This window comes from Ambystoma mexicanum, chromosome 5p (genome assembly GCF_040938575.1).
Source record: "Ambystoma mexicanum isolate Mex_15411 chromosome 5p, UKY_AmexF1_1, whole genome shotgun sequence".
NCBI classification, from domain to species: Eukaryota; Metazoa; Chordata; class Amphibia; order Caudata; family Ambystomatidae; genus Ambystoma; species Ambystoma mexicanum.
The window spans coordinates 521,241,677-521,259,900 of record NC_090930.1 but is presented as its reverse complement, the minus strand read 5'-3'; the positions used below and the strand labels follow the sequence as shown (position 1 = coordinate 521,259,900).

General features: G+C 47.9%; 1 protein-coding gene across 2 annotated transcripts in view; it reads left to right on the top strand.

The window, feature by feature from the left end:
* The first annotated feature begins 1,238 nt into the window (after positions 1-1,238).
* HDX (highly divergent homeobox) overlaps positions 1,239-18,224 on the top strand; it is a 571,608-nt gene continuing 554,622 nt past the window's right edge. Inside the window, exon 1 of one of the 2 annotated variants that reach the window (XM_069612922.1) lies at positions 1,239-1,465. The gene's annotated coding sequence lies outside the window, so the exon portion shown is untranslated. The remainder of the gene's footprint in view (positions 1,466-18,224) is intronic. The other variant, XM_069612923.1, reaches the window with a different exon arrangement.

Sequence of the window (18,224 nt, the reverse complement as noted above, 5' to 3'; positions counted from 1 at the left end):
GACTGAGCATCTGGGGCCAGTGGCTACCCATGCAGTTAAGTGTGGCAAAAAAAAAATCTATTTTCTCATTTCTCGACGTCCTGGATCGCACGCCCCCAGGGAGGGAGGGTGGTGGGGAGCACGGGACACAGAGTGAAAACCTCTGCCTACAGTATGCCTAGTTTTAAGGAAAAATACTCAATTGTTTTCTTGCTGGTAAGACTACGTAGGAATCTGCATTTTCACTGTATAGTATACATGAACATGCAGGCATCTAGTCAGTGAAAACACATGAAAATAAAGGAGCTCTGTCCTATACAGACAGCAGAAGAAATGCCAGAGAGGTGGGGGAAATCAAGAAGGACATCTTGCGGTTCACATCTCCCTGCAATGTGCCAATCAAAACCACTCACCTCGTAAAGGCAGTAACGTTACAGAAATCATGAAAAAGGAACTTCATGCCGCAGCGCTCCCGCGCGGTTGCATGTTATTCATCTAGAGCCCCGGACTTCTACCGCACGTGTGCCCTGCTTCGTTGGCGGCATACATATCACACCCGGCGCTGGAGCCGGTCGGCAGCCCAAGCCCGCATGAGCCTGTGCAGCAGTGCAGAAAAAGAAGCGTGCGGCTCAGCTGTGTTAAGATGGGATCGACATGGGGCTTCATTTCCAACGGGGTGAGTTAATTGCTGTGCAAACAGTGAAAGCTGTGTTACACGTATAAGGGAGAATGAAGAAAGCATGTGTATACACTGTACCGTTTTGTAGAAAGCCCGTGAATACAGAAAAAGCCATTGTCATTTGGAGGTGGCAAACATGCAAGTACGCTTACACAAACAGTACGTACATCCGACTTGCTGACAGCCGAACTTGCAAAAATATCTGCCCTGAAATTCACTCAGCGGCACTTCAGTGTGGGAGGAGGGATACTACTTACCAGCTAAGAAGACACACCGCTGTTGCCTGAACCAAAAATCTAAATAGGAATAACAAACCCACCGGCACCTTAACCTGCCCCTGCGTGTCTGCATGGCATGCAGTGGTCTTTCCTCCATGATTCTCTTCCTAAGCACGTAGACGTTCTACGTAACAACGTCACGACACTTAAAGGCTTCAGAAAACGTGGCTACGTCAGGACGCTAGAAAGGCATTTCAGAATGTGTCGGCAAAGTTTAAAAACACATACAATGCTATCAGGTCTCATAGCGACTTTAAATGTGTGTTTCAATTGATAATGAAAGCAAAATAAGGCCTCCCTTTACCAAATGCTCGGCGGCCCATCACGGCGAAGACACTGTAAAAGCAGCTTTACTGTGACAATTCCACACAGACCATGAAGAATCATAACCCACCTCTACATACTCATCCCAAGAAGATGGAGTAATGAGGCTCAAGCCTCGGTATCCGATACTCACCGCTGATGGATACAATCTATCAGCAAGAAGAAGAAAGACAGCCGCCCCTTTTCAGCTTCCAGGCAGCATCAGGTGAGTGCATGCGACCCAGCTCTTGTGATGAATTCTATATGCATTTCTTTTAGCGTCCATTAACTTCTATCGTTCTCACCCCTTTGTTGTTATATTGGAAAAAGGATCCCTTTTACAACCTCTGGAATGCACGTTGAAGTAAGAGGCTGCAGCTGAAGCTGTAATTCGTTGTATTGTACTCATCACATGTTGAAATGAAAAAATGGAAGTACGTGACTTTCTAAACATCTTGTTTTGAAATTAAACAGGGCAGCCTGTTGTTATGATAGACACAGCTGCTCCGAAGCTCATTTACGGTACAGTTTAGGTTAGGCTCTGGGATGCTCGCAGGCAGAGTAACTGCTGTGCAGCTACAACACAAACTGGGAACTGTTGTGACTTATATTTATATATTTTTTATCTGCTCCTGGTAATAATTGCAAACGTGCTACTGTCTCCATTTCCGGTGCCTACTCTGAAAGTAAGGATTTCCCAGGGCTAACGGCTGCAGATCAGGTACTTTCTCTGGGTCTAATGACCCTTCTGTGGATAACTGCAGACACAGTTTCCTAGGTCTAATGGCTGCAGACAAAAAAACAACACCCTGATTAATAGCAGCAGACACTACCTTCTCTAGGCTAATGGTAAAGGCTGGCTGGAGCGAATGAGTGCAGGCACAATACCAGCTCTGGAGCTAATTACTTCTGATACAGTACGTACCTGCTCATCAGCTACATCTGAAAATACGTGCCCTGGGGCAAATAATTACAGGCACAGTACCAGATCTGGGATACTGATTCAAGACACAGTACCTGCACTGGTATTAATAACGTTTCATACAGTACCTACTAATCCGTTACATATGACAGAATACCTGACCTGTGGCTTATAACCACAGACACAATACCTGCTCTGCCAGAATGATGGCATGTACAGTACGTACTCTGGGGGCTAACGATTTCAGTCACAGTATCTGCTCTAGAGATAATGGTACTTAACACAATGCCTGCTCATGAGCAAATCTGTATCTGTGATCAGTAGGAATAAACAATTGTGCCACGATTTTAAAAACGTGTTTGGTGCAACTAATGGGATGCTCATTCACTTAACTTGCACCCAAAAGGTGGTGTGGTGAACCATGCACAAAGGACATTTAAATGTGTGCATCATAGTTATGCACATTGAGGTTCCCTTTTCCCACAAAATGCACTTTTCAAAGCACAGGGAAACAACATTTCCCTGTGCCTATTTGGAACAGGTGCATAGGGATATAAAATGTATGGGAAGGTCACTTCTGATCCTCATGCAATGAGTGAGTGAATGCTGTGTGTGAATAAACGAGTGAATGTTGAGTCATAGAATGTGTGCGTGTGTTTGTGCTGGGCCAGGGAGCTGATTTGGACTGGCGAGGGCAGCCCAGTAACAATGCACTTTTTTAAAATGCCTTTTATTGGCATTTTCAACAGTAAGAACACATGTAACCCCCCTCCCTGTCCCTTCTTGCCCCACGCCTTCCCCCTCTCGATCCCAACACATGTAACCAACAACGCACCCAGTCTTGCACCCCCCCTCATCCCCTTGAGTCTGAAGTTTCTGTGAGTGACCAGCTCTCTCGCTAGCCGATGTACGGGCCTGTGCACCTTTTGAGAATTCCCCCGACCATAGTCTTCGTCTCCCCTGGAAACTTCAGCCATATCTTCTCCCAGCTTCTTGTGGAGCAAGTACTCACACCAGCCCCAGCAATCTCAATGCCCCAGTCCGAGAGCAACCTTTGGTGATCCCCTTGAATCGAATAGATAACCCCTCCAATGCCACAAAGTTCCAGATTTTACTCACCCATTTGTGTTCTGTGGGGGCAGCTTTTGGTTTCCATTTGTGTGCAGCCATTAGCAGGATGACGTTTGTCTTTCTTTGAACTTTCAAGGGTAGATTTTTCAGCACCCCGCCCATTCCCAGGATGGCCATTCCTATGTTGCACCGGTATCTGACTCTCAAAAATACTATTTGTTGCTGCACAGATCATGTCCCAATAAGGCTGTATGATTGGGCATACCCACAAGCAATGCTTCCACAATCCCAGTTCCCCACATCCCCTCCAGCAGAGCGCTGACCAAGTTGGGCAAAATGTATGTAGTTTTTCTGGGGTGAGATGCCATTGGACCATTATCTTAACCCACATATACTGAATCTGGATGGCCCGCATGAGCTTGGATATCTGTCCATAGCTAAGTCAAAGTTCGCCCTCTGGTGGCAGTCCACTGTAGTTTCCTACTGCTCCCCATAGTGCCATGTCTGGATCCTTGCCCCTTCTGCTGTAATCCCATATAATGCTCTAACGAAATGCCTGTCCCCCGTGTCCATAGTTACGAACTGTTCAAAGGGCGTGAGATCCCTGGTGGCCGCTGACCTGACCATTGGGTTCGTAAGCCAGTGCCTCGTTTGCGAGTAGCGATACCTCGTCCCGTCATCTAGCCCAAAGTCCCAGATTTGTTTGTTTGCTTATTTATTTATATTGTGCACTAAACCCGGAGGTATCTAGGCGCAGTTACAAGTTACATAGAGATATATAAAAAAATTATTTACAGTACATTATAAGTTGATACATCAAAGTTGCAAGTTACATCTAAGGGCTACGGGCATGGAGTTACACAATTTGGGCTGCCATAACAGGAAAGCTATTTCCGCCTGCTTTTTGCAGCTTATATCTAGGAACCCTCAGGCAGTGTGAGTGTGCAGTTCTGGTAGGTCTAATATGTCTGCTAGGTATTTTGGGGCAAAATTGGAGAGACATTTGTGAGTAAGGGTTAATGATTTGAAGCTAATTCTGTCCTTCACTAATAGCCAGTACTTCTGGCTGCTGAAATGTGCTGCATTCTGGGAATGTTTAGTGCAGTTCTTAATGCGTTGTTTTGCAATATTTGCAGTTTATTCACATTGTATTTGCTTGAACCTAAGTATAATGCGTTACAGTAGTCTATTTTAGATAATATTAATGCTCTAGTCAAAGTAGTGCAGCTAGTTGTCGAGAGGAATGGTTTCCAATGCGTTAATTAATTTACATGTGTATGCATTGGCAGACGCTGTGGCATTGACTTGTCTGCTCAGATTTAAGGCCGAGTCTAGGTAAAAGCCCAGCGTTTTTACCTCCTTAGATATTTTAATATTATTGCTGTCAATGTTGAATGATTTAAACTGTCTGCTTAATTTGTTAAGTCTTACTGTCGATCCAATGAGGAGGAGCTCTGTCTTTTCATCATTAAGACATAGGCCATGATTGGCCATCCATGCTTGGATAATGTGGTATATTTTGTTAAGCACGGTAGAGTCAATGTCGTGATCACCAGTGGTGGGAATGAGATTTTGGGCATTGTCCGCATAGTTGGTGTAGGTGACACCCAGAGTATCAAGCTCATCAAAGAGAGGTTTGGGCAAAATATTGTACATTGTAGGCGAGACACATGACCCCTGCGGTACTCCACCGGTCAAGTGGCACAGCGAGTAGAGCGCTCGCTAGCGCTCGCTTTGACATCCGTGCAGAGCCTACTAACGCAGGTTTGAATCCCGGCAGGGCCAAACTCAGCCTTTCATCCTTCCAAGGTCGATAAATGAGCACCACACACCGTGGGTAATAATAAGCAGCGCTCAGATACCCGAGGGTTCGTAGCGCTATATAAATGCGAAATTATTATTATTATTATAGGTGCTTTCTCGGCTGATGCAGTTGAGGAGAAGACTCTTATAGATGTGTTGTCTAAGAAGGATTGAATCCAGACAGTGGCTTCAGCGGAAAAGTGGGCAGCTGTAGTCAAGTGGTTGCAAAGGACTTTGTGGTTAACTAAGTCAAATGCCGCTGACAGATCAAGGAGGAGAAGGAGGGCAAGCTTCCCTTTGTCCTTTATCTCATCCATTTTATTTTTCAGGTCGATTTAAAGCGGATTCTGTACCATGTTTAGGTCTAAAACCGGATTGTCGCAGACCAAGGAGATTGTTAGTTTCAAGGTAAGAATTTATTAATGTACCGATGAATGGCGCTAGTTCTTTGGCAGCTTCTTTGATTATTGGTGCCGGGCAGGTGTCACCTTGGCATTAGGATGGCTTGAGAGAGACTATTATGTCCTCAACTTCATGGATTGACACTGAGATAAATTTGAAACGGTTACGAGATTTTGTAGTGGGGGCTGTGTGCGACTCTGCCAGGGGCGAGGCCCTGGTTAGGTTTAGTTTTTTGGCTTCGATTTTCTCTTGTAGCAGAGAAATCTCTTTGGTGACTGCGTTTTGGATATCAGTACTCCAAGGGCCTCGTCACGATTTGGGCGGTATCCTGGCGGTAATACTGCCGGGGCTATTAGCGTTACCGGAAAACCCTGACGCTATTGGCGCCGGATCACAGGTTTGGCGGAACGGTAATTCCCCATTGCACCCAATGGGGGATTTTTCGGCGCTACTACCATCGGGGGTAGTAGCGCGCGGTAATAGCGCCAAAACTCGGCAAATTCGTGGCAGATTTACCCCCAGCTCTGAGATGTGGTAAATCCTGCCAAACCCGTGATTTGGAAGACCCTTAAATGCAGCGTTAATAGTGTTACCGCCAAACTCGTGATGAGGCAGCAAGTCCTTAATGCAAGTTTCCATTCGAGGGGTAGGGGATTCTAACTCTCTTAATATGATGAAGAGTTCTCCGATGTTTGAGTTAGCTTTATGAATTTGGTTGTTATAGATATCCTTTTTTGTTTGCAGAATCTCAGTTTTATATCTGGTGGAGATTTTGGATAATGTATCCTTGTTCTCTACTGTGGGGTTGTTTTTCCATGATGATTCAATTTTTCTGTTTTCGTTGCGTAGTATTTTAAGATCAGGGGTGAACCAGTAGTTCAGATCTGCTTGCGGCTTGCTTTTGCATATTTTTAGAGGGGCTATTATGTCAATAGCCTGTTTGATTGTGTCATTGTAGAGTTCCACTAGCGCTGTTGGGTCTGAAGGAGTGGTGGTAGGATTAGTAATAGGTTGGAGTAGTGGTAATAATTTCTCAATTGTTATATTACGCTTATTTCTCATGGGAGCCGGAGGTGCTGGTGGCATCGTAGGATTTGATTGTAGTCTGTCTTGTAAGGAGAAGGAGATAAGGTGATGGTCAGTCCAGGCACATGTTTTGTTAGATATAATATTACTATTTCAATTAAGGTCAGCTAACCAGTGTAGGGTTCTTCCTTTTAGTATGTGTTGGCAAGTTAATGCAATGTTTGAAGCCTAGCTCAGTGATGGTATTGGTAAGTGCTAAAGCATTGTCATCTTTCGGATCATTGAGGCCTAGATTAAAGTCTCCTAGTATTAAGATCTGTGAGCTGGGTTTTGTGCTTGTGGTAAGTAGTGAGGTAATATCTTCCTCAAATGTTGAAGTAGGGCCATGTGGTCTGTATATTAGGTGCATAGTTATGGTTCGGGATGCTGTAAGAGGTAGCTTGACTCATTAGTAGTACTCCTGAAAGGAACGGGTGGTGTGGGTGGACCCTTAGTTCCAATTTAGTGTTCGTAATGATGGCAATACCGCCTCTTCTGGCAGTTTCTCTATCTAATCTTAGTATGGCAACGTTTTCTGGTATAGCTAGTGATAATATTGAGCCTGCAGCAGCACGAAGCCAAGTCTCGGTTATGGCTAGGAAATCTAGTTGGTTAGAGGTTAGGGGTTTCAGTGTATTGGTTTTATGACGGTATGATAACCCTCTTGACAAATGACGGTATATCATGGTTATCGCGGTATAGCAGGTGGAGTTAACTAATCTTAACAAATATTTTCTTAAATGTCATAAATTGTCAGCATTTTGAAACTTGTCTCTGCATATTTTTAGCTGATCCTTTAGGAATCTAAGGAAGCTGCAGATTTGGTCTTTCATGGTGCTCACTCGTTGATCGCCTTGAATGAAAGAGTGACTAGTGGAAGTGTTAAAATGCACATTTTGACCAATGAGTTTGGTGCTCAGTCACAGGTCATCGCTTTGAAAATCGTCCTCAACCTGCATTATTTTGGAACCACATGGCATGGGCATCATGACCCCTCGCTGCGATCAGTCATAAAAGTTGGTTTTGATAACGCTTTATCCCATTAAAGGGAGAAAAGTCACTCGGGAGGTCTGAAAGCCCTTGTTGTGTTTCTTTTGTCAGAATGGCATAGTCGACGCCCGCTCACCTAAGGCTACATATTGATTAAATCACAACAGCTTGTTTAACATCTGCCTGGTGTATTATAAAGGTCTGATGTTGGAGTCACCACTGACAATGTAATCCTAACAGAACAGGGTTCAGTGGGCGCTGTTGATTTCTTTCAATACATGTTCATTTACCTTCTTAAAGATAGTGGCACAAAAACGTTTTGAAAATGACAAAGTTAAAATACATATCAGCACAAATATGGCCTAGACCACCACCTCACCACAGCCCCATCATTACCATTTTCCCCAGGTCTGAGCGCATTAAGACCCTTGTCATGTGAGTTGAGACAGAGGAATGCTTTCATGGATGGTGTCGCAAATCGAGGATAGACCTGAGAAATATCTCACCCTCATTGCTCTGGTTACTTGAAATTCAATGTAGAATCTGTCCTGCCTGCTTGAGTCCAGTGCCATATGCAGAAAGCAGGTGAAGGATCAGGCAAAGCAACAACTCTAGTGACAATGTGCAAATTTACAGGGAGGACAAGGGGGGGCACTTTACATACTAGCACAAAGCACTGATATGCCCGGTGTTCATACAGTCTACAGAGCTAATGTTTTCTATGGACATGCATCAGAAGGGCATCCCGTTTATTCCACCCTTTGAATTCTGGGATGTGTAGTTCCCCCATCTTTCAAATTGGTGCCAAAACTACAAATCGGCTGATCTTTAACCCGACTCCACTGATCACAGAGAAAGAGCGGCCACAGTATCAGAGCTGCATTTACTAATGTGGGCTCACTTTCCCTATTCTCTTGTCTGCCAAATAAGGCCCCCTTGGTAGACGCCACATCCCACAGTGCAAGATGCAGACTGTGCAGCACTTGCTTACTATAGCAGTTTCAGTGGAGTGCAGTGGGCGGAAGCCAGATTGGGTAGCCGGAAGGAGGGAGTGGTTAGAGATGAAGGAAGAGAGTTGAGAATAGACAATGTGTTCAAGACGTTTGGAGAGGAAGGGTAGGAGCGAAATGGGGCGATAGTTGGAGGCAAGACTGGGATTAGCAGAAGGTTTTTTGAGAATAGGGATGATGGTCGCGTATTTAAAAGGGGTAGGAAAAGTGGAAGCTGAGAGACAGATGTTGAAGGAGGTATGGTAAGGAATCAGGAGGGGGTACATTTTAAGGATGAGGAAGTAGGCATGGGGTCAGTAGGGGAAGCAGTGGGATGAGTGTGGGTGAGGAGGAGGGTAACATCAGAATGAGTGACGGGAGAGAACCAGGACATAGAAAAGGTAGGGGGAGGAGAAGGGGGAGGAGGAGAGTAGGAGGGGGAAAAGAGAATGGTTTGACGAAGGTTGAGGACTTTGTTAGAAAAGAAGGAGGCCATATCAGTAGCAGAGAGAGAAGAGGCGGAGGAGGGATCAGGAGTGGATGGAGAGAGACGATGGGCTAAGGTTTGAAAAATGCGACGAGGGTGGGAGGATTGAGACTGGAGAAGGTCAGAAAAGTAGGTGCATTTAGCGGAATTGAGGCATGAGTCGTAGAGGGAATGATAGGAGAAGTAGGCATATTGGTTAGCGGGGGTTGGGTGTTTGAGCCAAAGACGCTCAAGGCGCCTAAGGAGGTGGCGCATGGAGGAGATATGAGAAGAAAGCCAAGGTTGAGCAGCACGGTGAGAGGGGGGAAAATGAGGAGAGGGAGTAGAGAAGATCCAGAGAAGAAGAAGAGAAGAAGTTAAGATGGAGGAGGCCTCAGAGGCGGAGAGAGAGGAGAAATGGGAAATGGGGGGGGGGGAGGAAAGAGGAGAGGGATGTAAGAAATAGAGAGGGGTTAAAGCCACGTAGGTCACGCCAGGAGAACGAAGTGGAGGAGAGGGGGGGAGGAGGGAAGGGAGGGGAGAGGGAAAAAGAGAGTAGAGAGTGATCAGACAAGTAGGTGGGAAGGGAGGATATAGGGGAGGCAATGAGAGAGGAAGTAAAGATGAGGTCAATTGTAGAGCCAGATTGGTGCGTAGGAGGGGAGGGGAGAGAGGTGGTAGGAGTCAAGAATGGATAAGAGAGGAGAGGAGGGAGGGTTGGAAGAGAGGTGGAGATTAAAATCACCAAGTACGAGTAAAGGAGTGGGACTGGGGGAAATGAGGCTGAGGAGATGGTCAATGTCCTCATAAAAGGGGGAGAGTTGCCCAGGGGGGCGGTAGATGATAAGAAATGAGATAGCATGAGGAGGGGTAAAGATTTTGAACATGTACTCAAAGGAAAGGAAGGAAGAGAAGTAGGGGAGGGAGAGAAAGAGAAGTGTGGTCGAAAGAGAAGGCCAAGACCGCTTCTGTGGCCAGAAGAACGGGGGACATGTTCAAAGGAGGATGAGGGGGAGGTGAGGGAGGCAATTACAGAGGTGTTGTGAAGAGGGATCCAGGTTTCAGTAATGCAGAGGAATTGGAGGTTGAGGCGTAGGAAGAGGTCCAGGACAGCTGTGGTTTTATTACAGATCGATCTGGTGTTCCAGAGGGCGACACCAAAGGTGTTAGAGGTGTTAGTGAGAGGGGGATAGATAAGTTTAGGGCGTTGGGGAGAGGCATTGGGGGGAGGGACAGAGTGGGTAGGGAGGCGAGGATTGAGAGAGAAGATCGCCATTAGAAGGATGAAGAGTAGATTGAAGGGGAAAGCGGTAGGGGAGAGGGGGGAGGGAAGGGGAAGGAGACGGACTTCGAGAAAGGGAAGGAAGCTTAACAGAGAGTGAAAAGAATTGGAAAATGGGTCAAGAAACAGCAAAGGGAGAATGCTAGAGAAGGAGGGAGGTGGTTGGGGGTGAAGATGGGGATCAGGGAGGAGGGGAAGGTAGGGGAGCAGTGCAAGCAGTAAAACTGTGGGTTGGTAGCAGGGACACTCTGAAGTGGTCCGATTGAGGTAGGGCTTAGGCTGAGGCAGGAGGGATCAGAGAAGGGAACTGGAAGGGTCAGAATGTAGTAAATGGCAGTATTAGAAGCAGTAGGTGAGTCAGATCAGTGGGATGGAGGGAGACAAAGGAACTGTATTAGAGTATATCCGTCAGAGATGGCAGCAGAGGGGGGCAAGTAGCCCGCAGTTGATGGTAGTGGTGGAAAAATTGTTGCCGCTCGTGACAAAAGGGTGGACCAATAGGTTGGAAGAGCCACAACGACAGAGGGGGAAGTGACGGAGGGTGCAGGAGTCAATTACAGAGTAAGAGGGCAAGGGGGCAGCAGGGGTCATGGCAATCAAGGGGGGGGTTGATGATGGCGGTCAGAAGGAGAAGTGGGCTAGGAGTAGAAGGGAGGGGAGGCAGTAGCAGATCAGTAGGACCTGGGGGTGTAGAAGTCAGAGAGGAGGAGAGGGCATAGGAGTGGACAGGACCACTTTTGTGGCAGCAGGGGGCAAGTAGCCCGTAGAGTGAGAGTGGAGGCAAGGGAAGGAAGCATATCGGAGAGTGAAAAGAATTGGACAATGGGTCAAGAAACAGCAAAGGGAGAATGCTAGAGAAGGAGGGAGGTGGGTGGGGGTGAAGATGGGGAGCAGGGAGGAGGGGAAGGTAGGGGAGCAGTGCAAGCAATAAAACTGTGGGTTGGTAGCAGGGACACTCTGAAGTGGTCCGATTGAGGTAGGGCTTAGGCTGAGGCAGGAGGGATCAGAGAAGGGAACTGGAAGGGTCAGAATGTAGTAAATGGCAGTATTAGAAGCAGTAGGTGAGTCAGTTCAGTGGGATGGAGGGAGACAAAGGAACTGTATTAGAGCATATCCGTCAGAGATGGCAGCAGAGGGGGGCAAGTAGCCCGCAGTTGATGGTAGTGGTGGAAAAATTGTTGCCGCTCGTGACAAAAGGGTGGACCAATAAGTTGGAAGAGCCACAACGACAGAGGGGGAAGTGACGGAGGGTGCAGGAGTCAATTACAGAGTAAGAGGGCAAGGGGGCAGCAGGGGTCAGGGCAATCAAGGGGGGGTTGATGATGGCGGTCAGGAGGAGAAGTGGGCTAGGAGTAGAAGGGAGGGGAGGCAGTAGCAGATCAGTAGGACCTGGGGGTGTAGAGGTCAGAGAGGAGGAGAGGGCATAGGAGTGGACAGGACCACTTTTGTGGCAGCAGGGGGCAAGTAGCCCGTAGAGTGAGAGTGGAGGCAAGGCAGTCAGTAGATAATGGGGGTCGTTACGGGCTGGAGTAGATGGAGACGGCCAGAAGGTAGTGGTCCAGAGCAGTCAGTTGTAGGAATGGATTCTTCAGGGGGAGAAGTGGGTCCAGGAGTAAATGAGCGGAGGAGCAGCAGCAGTTCAGTGGGACTAAGATGAAGTAGTCCGAGTGGAGGATCAGGTAGAGGAGCAGTAGGGACGACACTCGTCAGTGGCGGGGGGCAGGGCAGTCCGATGTAAGTAGAAGAGCAGCAGGAGAGGGCAAGGAGTCGGAGGCGCCGCAGACCACTAAACAGGCAAGGCTGGCCAGATCGAAGGAGGAGAGCACCGTGGTCTGAAGCAGTTGGAGCAGGTCAGGAAGCTGAGGGGGCGCAGATCGTGGAAGGAGGAGCAGGCCGCCCAGAGCAAATGCCTGCAGTGGTGGAGGTACGGCAGTTCATAGCAGCAGAGGAGACTAAAGTAGCTCGGGGAAGACCAAGTAGGCGAGAGAGGCGGGCAGCAAGGCAGTCAGTAGAAGGCCGAAGAGCAGGAGGAGAGGGACCAGATGCGGAGGTACAGCAGACCTGAAACAGGCAAAGCAGTCAATCGAAGGAGGAGAGCACAACAGTCCGTAGTAGCTGGAGCAGGTCAGAAGTTGAGGGGCCACGGACTGAAGAAGGAGCAGGCCGCCCGGAGCCGCAGCATGTAGTGATGGGGGCACAGCAGCCCGGAGTGCGCAGAGGAAACCACAGTAGCCCGGAGCAGGCAAGCAGAGCGGGACGAGGTGGAGCTGGCCGCTGGGAGCTGCAGTCCACAAGAGACACCAGTGGAACAGTAGAAGCAGGCCGCAGAGGCTGCACTGGGAGCAGTGGGGGGCACAGACACAGGCGGAACGGAAGAAGCAGGACTCGGAGGCTGCACTGCGAGCAGCAGGGGTACAGCAGCCCGCGGACAGGGTGAAGAACGCAGCCGCAGGAATGGAGCCCGCCGCTGCAGGCACACGTCAGCCGGAGATGCGAGGGGCACAGGAGGCGCAGGCCTCGGTGGAGAGAGGCACCGTGGCCCGCAGGACTCCACGAAGGCACAACAGTTGTCAGAAAATGGCAGAGTCGGCAGCAGATGCAAAAGGAGCAGGACGTCAGGAGCTGCCGTCGAGGAGGAAAGAGGCAGAAGGCACAGTGGTCCGCCGGACGGTGCAGGGCTTCATAGGTGACAACATCCCGTGAAGAGTCAGAGGAGAACAGCAGCCCGTGGTGGAGCTGGCAGCAGGGAGTCACCGTCAGAGGTGGAGGAGGAAGCAATGTGGTACACAGGACGGTGCAGGACTCAACAGAAGATGGCAGCTGGTGAGGAATAGGAGCCCGTGGAGAACAGCAGCCCGCGGTGGAGCTGGTAGTCGGGAGCCAATGTCAGAGGCGGAGAAGGAGGCACTGCGGTTCGCAGGACGGTGCAGGACTCAACAGAAGACGGCAGCCGGTGGAGAACAGGAGCCTGTGGAGATCTGCAGCCCGTGGTGGAGCCGGGCGTCGGGAGCCACCCTCAGAGGGGGAAGAGGAGGCACCAAGGTTTGCTGGACGGTGCAGGGAACTGGCCTCGGAGGGCCGCGGAGGGCAACGGCAGAAGGCATCGAGGCTTACCGAAGGTACAGCAGTCTGCTGGTGATGGTACAAGCACAGGAGGAGCAAGTCGCGGACAAAAAAGGCACGGCGCAGTGGTCCACCATCGGCAGAGGAGGCAACCGAAGGCAAGCAGGCGCCGGAAGCCCACAGAGCACAGATGGGAGCCGGCAGGCCAGGAGCTCCAGGAGCCGAAGGCTACTCGGTCGCCATTTTGGACGTCCACGAGGCGGGAGGAGAGCCTGGAGGTAAGAAAGCCAGAAGAGGATTAATCCAAGGAGAACAGCAACCAGATGAGGCACGAGGTGCTAAGAAGGTAAGAGGATATAATTAGATGTTGAAATTATTGCTAAAACTGCTCTCGGAAGGAAGGATTCAGCCTGATGAAGGGAGGCGATGGATCAGGCATCGGATGCTTGAACGCCCCCTGCTGGTAATAGAGTAGCAGAGTCCGGCAAGTAACATGGGCTAATTCAAAGCTAGCAAAATGCAATAGGCATTAGCAGTGGGCGGCAAGTAACATGGGCTCAATTTGAAATCGATAAAATGCAATAGGCGGTAGCAGAGTCCGGCAAGTAACATGGGCTCACTACGAAATTGACAAAATGCAATAGGAATTAGCAGAGTCCTGCAAGTAACATGAGTGAATTCAAAGCTAGCAAAATGCAATAGGCATTAGCAGTGGGCGGCAAGTAACATAGGCCCAATTCAAAGCTAACAAATGTGGTCGCGATTATGCCTTTGGGGGCGCATAATATAGCACAGATAGTTAACAAAAGCCGTTTTTGGACTTATCGCGTGCATTGGGTGATTGTGGAAGTATCGATCAGGCTACTGTTATAAAACGCAGACAAGGAAAGGTACATACGGGTTTGACTTGCGTGTCCAGGTAAATCTTTTGGTTTGGGTGATAGTAGGGTAGTTGTATCAGCGTATATGCACTACACATTGTTAAACGGGCAGTGATCCGCGTCCCGTGGTCCTAACGTCCCAGACAGGCACAGACATGCCTTGTGAATCAGGCCGTAAGAAGCGAGGCCGGCTTCCGCCTGATGGTCTCGAGGATTTGTTAATGTTAAATTAGTCAGAGCTGCGAGGAAACATGGCGGCCATTTGTAACGGGCCGAGATTCAATTCACGATTAAGCGAGCATAGTAATAAGGAGGCTTCTGATCCTTGTCTGCTTTTTCAGAGGCAGATGAGAGCCGGTGCTCGTGACTATGTTAATATGAGATCAGCAGTGATTCAGAAATGCATATTCAGTTGTGCAGTGCTTGTTCTCACTGGAATGGTGCTGGTCCTCGGGAGGTCCTGTGTTACAGCTGTACGGACATGGAGGGGGAGAGGGCTCCTGCCCTCTCTGCTGCATCGGACGGATCACTCCGATTTGAGCCGCAAGGAAATCGAGATGGAAGTTTGGCGCTGCCAGCCCTCCCTTGCTTCTGGGAGACAGCATCTGCATAGCTACCCTGGGTCTCTTGCAGTTCCAAATAAATTACCGCACATGTTTTTAAAGGGTTCTGACGAAATCCTGGGGAACCCTCACTGGCAGGGCTATGAAATAGTACAGTATTTTTGGCAAAATCACAATTTTAAGGGCATTTATCCTCCCCATCCAGGATATTGATAATGCCACCCATTCTGCTAGCAGTCGGTGCAGCTTTTCCGCTAAAGGCTGGTAGTTAGCACGGTATAGAGCACCCAGAGAACCAGTAATCTGGACCCCCATATATTTAATAACGGTTTTTCACCCATCTATAGGGTACTATACCCCACAATTCCGGAACCTTTTCTGAGGGGGTGGTCAAGTTTAATAACTCTGACTTGTAGGTATTTATTTTTAACCCTGCCACTTCCCTGAAGAGAAGAAGTTCCCGCAAGATCCCTGGGAATGAGGTTTCTGGTTCTGTGATGAAGAGGAGCATGTCATTGCGAAACGCTGCGACTCTGCTCTTCACCCCGAAAGGGAATCACTCTAATATCCAGGGAGGCCCTAATGTTGGACAAGAGCAGCTCCGGAGGATGGCGTATAAGAGCGGGGATTGCGGGCAACCCTGCTTAGGGCCTCGTGAGACCTTGATCCTCTGAGAAAGTTGCAAGTTTATTGCCAGGCGCAAGGAGGGAGTTTGGTAGTTAGCTCTTACCATTGAAAGGAATTTAGAACCGAATCCCAATAACCTCCATGGTATGGAAGAGGAAAGCCCATTTGACCCGGTTGAATGCCTTCTTGGCATCCAACGCTAGTATAAGTGCAGGGGTTCTACATTTATTTACTTTTTCAATTGGATGACAGACCCGCTGAATGTTATCCGAGGTCTGTCTATGCCTAATAAATCCCGACTGGTCGGAATTAATCAGTTTGGGGAGGAGCTTATCCAGGCGTGACGCCAGAACCTTGGTGTAGATCTTTGTGCCTAGATTAATAAGGGCAATCAGTCAGTATGAACCGCATAGTGTCATCCTTACCCAGGTTGGACAGCAGAACCATGGCTCGTTCCGTTTCTGGGGTGACACACCCTCCCCCCTCCCGAAAGAGTTGAAGAGCTGGACTAAGCGCAGTATCAGTGCCTCTCTAAAGGTTTTGTAGAAACACGATGGAAAGCAGTCTATGGTGAATTTATGGCCTTTGGCGGGTAGCGGGTCATACAGTAGATGGGATGCAGAGTAACTCTTTACACCATTTAATCAAACCGATTCAGGAAGATAGCAAAGTTTGTTTACTGTTTTATTATGAATTGTCTAAAAGAGGGAGTTACAACGGACGTCGCACAGAATTCTCTCGAAGTATTTCATAAAAAATTATACTTTTATAGTAAAAACACATCATATTTGGCGTCAAACTATGTGGCAAATAAGCGAAAACCTGCAGGGGTTGTGGTTGGCTCAAGGGGAACATCTAAGTATACTTTCTATAAGGGGTCGGGCTGTGATTGTGTCTCTACATTTAGGTGAACAACTCATGCCCACCCCTAGTGCAAGTCATCTTCAACAGTTATTAGAAACATGGTACATCATTGGCTCTCAAACTCTGAGGCCCTTCGTTACATGGCCCTCTACAATTGGTTGGCACGCTTGTGCCCTTCTGTAACATTCGGCTGACTAGCAGCACGTAAGCTCATACCCCAGGTGCCAGAAGGTGGACTGGACTGTACCTCCCCACCCAATTAGTCCACCATCTCTCATCACCCATGCCTTCTGCCATAAAGATTGTCTTTGAACATGGCCTTCCAAAGTATCCTTGCTTCTGAGAATACACGGGGGTGTGAGCACGCATTATCATAGTTCAGGAACTGTGTGGGCAACTCTATGTTCTTCCTGGGCTCACTTGACAGGAGACCGCAATTCAGCTAATTTTGCAGCATTTAACTGTCTCACATGAATAAAACCTGGCGCTCATGGTGTTCTTTCTTTGCACCTTAACAAGGGATTATTCAGCGTCTCACATTCACTGTTTCTTCAAGGACAGATAAAAAGTTATTTGGCAGCTCCAGCCTTGACACCAGGCCAGACAGACCTTCTCAATTCTTCCATGCTCCCAGCTAATTCTCTGCTGTGACACAACTCGTAGCGCTTCTCTTCATGGGTTGAACTTACTAAAATAGTGACACTGATGTGCAGCTTCTATATAAGGGTGCCTCCGCCTGCAGTCTATTCACTACGTATAGCTAGCTTCTATGATCACTTAGTCTGCTTGCATTACTGCATCTGGACAGTTATTGAACGATTTGTATTTTCTACAGTGCTCTTCACACGGGCAATCTTTGTCTCGCAAATTAAAGTTTACTTAATTCTTTACTTCGTCATCAGTTTCTATAAGGTCCATACATTCTCTTCTTCAGCCAGTCTTCTCAGTGTGTCACGCTCGTTTCTTGTGATATCACCAACTTCTCATTTTTGTATTCCTTCCGGGACCTCCTCCAAGAGACTCATCTCTTCGGGAATACATCTGATAGGGTTTTCTTAGTGAATACATTTTCTCGAAGATTTGACGCAGAATAGTCACAATCTCTGGTGTCAAGCATGGCACAATTTCTGGTATCCAGCATGTAGATATAAAGGGGGTGGGACTTTCTGCAGGGGCGGTTGGCTGCTCCACTACACTCCCCACTCTGGTTGGTTTGTTTGTTTGTTTGTTTAGTATTTATTGTGCGCGCCAGACCCAAGGGTATCAGGGCGCAAGAAATAAGAAGTTGTACAGTTCAGTGCATAGGTTACAAGTTACAAAGTCCCAGCGAAAGGCATGTAATTAACAAGCCAACAATTTAGCAATTAACAATCTGGTAATAACAATTATATACAGGATCAGTATTTATATACAGTCAGGATCAAGTTTGTGCAATGATTTGTCGTCCATCTCTATTAACCATTTAATCAAAGTTTTGCCTAAATTTGGTGAAGGATTGTTCCATTCTCAGTGTGGTGGGAAGCTCATTCCACAGTTGGGCTGCTTTAACTGGGAAGCTGGAGCCTCCAATGGTGGAGAGTTTGAATCGGGGTACCTGTAGGCGATTGATGTTTGCTAGTCTCGTCAGTCTGGGTGATGTTGTTCTAGAGAATCTATCTGCTAGATATTGTGGGGCTTTGTTGTTTAAGTATTTGTAGGTAAGGGAAGCAGTCTTAAGTCTGATTTTCTCGTATGTGGACTGCCATTTGTGCTTCCTTCTTGTCTCAGAGATATGTTCTATCTTAGAGATATTCAGTGCCGCTCTAAGAGCATTGTTTTGCTGTATCTGTATTTTGTTGATGGTAGATTTGGTTGCTCCAATGTAGAGGGCCTTAAAGTAATCTAGTTTGGATATGATCACAGCTCTGGATACCGTCATGCAGCTGTTGGGGATAGGAATTGTTTGACTGCTCTGATTAGTTTGCATGTGTATGCAGTAGAGGAGGCTAGGGTGTTTA